Source organism: Adiantum capillus-veneris, chromosome 4 (genome assembly GCF_014529385.1).
Source record: "Adiantum capillus-veneris isolate H3 chromosome 4, ASM1452938v2, whole genome shotgun sequence".
NCBI lineage: Eukaryota > Viridiplantae > Streptophyta > Polypodiopsida > Polypodiales > Pteridaceae > Adiantum > Adiantum capillus-veneris.
Window position 1 is genome coordinate 86,191,040 of NC_140934.1, and position 4,055 is coordinate 86,195,094.

Consider the following 4,055-nt stretch of genomic DNA (forward strand, 5'->3'; position numbering starts at 1 on the left):
ATCGCAACATTTTCTTACTTTTCTTGGAGCGATTGGTACGTTTCTTACAAGGCTTCTGTTTTTTAGCACTAGCTATGGTCACTAAAGAAGTTTTAGGGACCCACTTGTATGTTTTCTTTGTTACCTTAGGATGAGTCTTGTCGGAAGCGATATGCATTGCTTGTAGCATATTTAAGGGTATACGCATTTCATCCCCCTCAGGTGTTACCCAGGTTGTCCCCCTATTTCCCCAAGTGTCTATGGTTGATGCTAGGTGGACCCAATCCACATTGTCTGATTCCGTCATACCCGGTAACACATCCATATAAGGAGAATCTTGGCCAATGTCTGTATCCTTCTTACAAGTGTAACAATATTGTAGTGGGGCCGAGTGAACTGTGGTGTCAGAGCGATGATCAATAATGGTTTTACTCCCTAAGGGGTGTACCTTACCAGTCACCAAATCCACTCTTAGGACAGAGTCTTGGAATTGCAAATAGACATGATTTTTAGACCAATCGTGAACCATTTGTGCTTCCCTCATGAATGGTCGTCCTAAAATCATTTCATATGACATAAGGTGTTTAGAGAAATCCATTACAATGAACGTATGTCGTACCTTGTATCCTAGAACTTTGATCTTAAGATCCTTGAGCATCCCCATAGGTTTGGCTATGGTACCATTTGCCATCTTTACCACAATGTTAGTAACACTGAGGCGGGGTTTTCCCATGGATTCCCAACAATCTTTTGTAACGATGCTAACTCCCGCACCACCATCAAGAATTCCCTTTATAGTTAATCCCTTGGTAGTGATGGGTAGGGTCGCATTAGACTCGTCGCCTTCAAAATACTGGCCTAATTCGTTAATGGGTACCTCGATCACAGACTCGTGTCCATCTAAGTCAAGTGATTGCACATGATTTTCCTCATCAATCATAATCGAGTCAGGCCTATTTGGTTGCGCAAACTGCGGTAATCCCGTTCGTAGCTCTCCGTTAAGGAATGCTCGAAGTGCAAGGAATAACTCAGGATCTCCATACAGCTTTGCTATGATCGTGGTCGGACCTCAGAAGACATGAAGTCCACTAGTTTGGCAACATTCATTGGCGTTTTGCAGGGTGTAGGTCCTTGACTAGGAACTGGTGAGGATGGAATCTCATATTCCTCAATGGGATCAGGTATTCCTTCGTTAAACATCCTTTCCAACAAGAAGGGTGTATGCTCACTTTCTGATGTCCCGTCCTCACTCCCTTCTTGGATGATACTAGATATGGCTAACGGTCTATGGTTCATGTGGGGTGGATGAACTTGCGTGGGAAACACTGTGTCATGAATTTTGACCTGCATGGGTTCTGGTTCTAGTTTCCTTTGAGTCTCCTCCACTAAACCTCTTAGATGTTTCACCTGCTCAATCTCATCTATTGGGTTTGGGTACGTCCCAATCTTCTTTTTACGATTTTTCCCTTTTTGCCCCTGCGATTTATCTTGGGGGTTTTGGATTGGATTTGGAAACACTTGTGGTGTTTTCAGAGGCTCTTTATGGTTTTCTCTTATTCGGTTTTCATTTGGTTCCATGTTACGGTTTTCTTTGTCGGTCTTTCCCTTTGTGGTATTGGTTCTAGTCTCCATTGTCTCGACTGAATCTGAATCATCCTCGAGGTCATTCATATACACGGGGTCATCTCCTGTTCCTATGTTTGTTTTGGAACTTGGCTTTGAATTTTCCGTATTCTGCGACTTCTTCCTTCGTGTCTTCTTTTTCTTTGCTTGGATAACTGACGCGGTATCTCTCTCTTCGAGGATATGTCCTGGCCCTTGAAGCATGGACCGTGTAATCGCATAAGCGGGTGCGACGGGTGGCATTGGCGATGTCACACTAGCAATTTTGACCAAATTCAGGGGTGTGATTTTAGGTGCATTTGGGTTATAGGGGCATTGGGCAATCAAGTGATCTATGCCACAACGATTACATGTGAGTATTGGCATTGCAGACGTGCTCCCTTGATTCATTTGCATCTGTGCAGCATTCTTTTGCAGCCTAATAGGGCACTCCGCTACTCGATGTGGTCCACCACACTCGTAGCATTGAAGAGGTGGCCTCCTAGCCTGGGTGTTGATATTTTGACCTCTGGATGCGAGAGCAGCAGCTTGATAAACCGGCTTGACTTGCCCCCAACAATCTTCCATGTAGTATATAGGACATTCTTCCAATGTATCAAGTCCGTAGGCAATACTAGTGTCTATTTCCTCCTCACAACCATCTGCATAAGCATTTGATGGCTCGCAACCCACTTGGTTCATAGGGGCGACTCTTGGATGCGGGGGCTGCGGTCCTAGCACAGGAGGTGGTAACGGTGTAGCTTGTACAACATTTTGAGATCTAGGGACCATGTGTTGCGGTAGTTGCTCAACAGGTGGAGTAGGCATCAATACAGGAGCTCGAGGCGCATCCGTCCAGGCTACAGGTGGTCTATTTGCCATCATACGTTTGATCATTAAACAATCCTTAGCTTGGTGACCATACCTACCACATGCGTTGCAAGTTCCATTAAATTTTACTCTAAACGTAGGGCACTCACTAGTGCTATGTGGACCTAAGCAAATGGAACACCATTGTTGCTCCCTTCTTGGATACATGTGACTATTTTGAGGGGGTCGATTATCCTTAAGAGACTCTTGGATTGCCTTGGTGAGGTCTGTCAAGAATGTCTCAAATACCTTTGGCTCATTGGCAATGGGCTTTGCAGTCATGGGTTCATACTCAATGGCTTGTGAGCTAGTGGATCTCGTGTCAGTAGACACCCTCATGCCTGCTATCATCAAGTTGTCCTCTAATTGGATTGCATTGGCAGTGACATCTTCCCAGGTTGTGATACCTCTAATCACTAGTCCATTATAGATTCCTTCATTCCTCAACCCTCGAATGAATCGATCAAGCAGTTGGTTATTGTTGAAGCGCTCATTTACAGGGCAACGAGAGTTTAAGTGCTTTAGACGACTAATGAAGTCCCTTACTGACTCTCCTTCCTTACGTTCGGCCTTCTGTAGCTGAGATGCTACACCCCAAAGCACACCTTCTCGTATGTACTCCTTTAGAAACAACCTTCGAAGGGTAGGGTAGATTGTTTTCTCATCCACCCTTAGGGTCCTATACCAATCTCCAGCCTTCCCACTTAATGTCAAGCTTAAGGCATTGCACTTATGTAGTTCGTTGCGTTCCCCTAAGGAATCACATACTTGTTCAAACACTTCAATGTGTTTCCTAGCATCTTCGTCCCCATTGAATTTTTGCGTGAGTTTGGCAATTTGTACTGCCTTACTTCTAGGCTCTCTATCAGATGCATGACGCATATTTTCCGCGATAGATCGACCTATGGTTTGAGCAAACGCTGCCAAGTCACCTATGTGAGGAGGCAGGGCCGGTGGAGGTACTCTTGGAATCATATGTGGGAGAGGAACGGGTACCGATCTTGGCATATGTGTGGATGATGCAGGATATGGAACATAACCGGGCATAGGTCCACTCGGATAAGAGCTAGGGAGTGGCACTCGAGGAGCATAAGCAAGTGTGGGGGTGTGGGGGCCATGTGTGCATAAGGGGCTAGAGGCACATATGGTCGAGGCCCCATATTAGGTACTATGACACTAGGTAGTGGCACTGCGCTAACCGTAGATGTCATCGGTACATTCTCTGTTAGGCTTATCCCTGGAGTGAGCACTATGTTTTCCTTAATAGAGGGTTGAGCCAAGTTAGGGAAGCTAAAGTTTTCGCTCGGAGGCTCAGATTGCATAGAGACACCAGGTGAAATGACGTAAGATGGGTCCATGGGGCTCATTAGAGGAGTCTCCATTTGTGATAGAGTAGGCTGTTGAGCCTTGCTCGTATCCAAAAATCTCATGGGGCCAGTTGAGAGTATATTTACCCCTCGGTTTTGCCTTTCTGATTGAATAATGCCATGGATAACATTACAGATCATTTTCTGTTGATCTTCGATGCTCGTGGCACTAGAGGTGGATTGTACAATCTCTATCCATCCTACATGGTAGGCGTGGCCAGAGTGTAGATCCGTCAA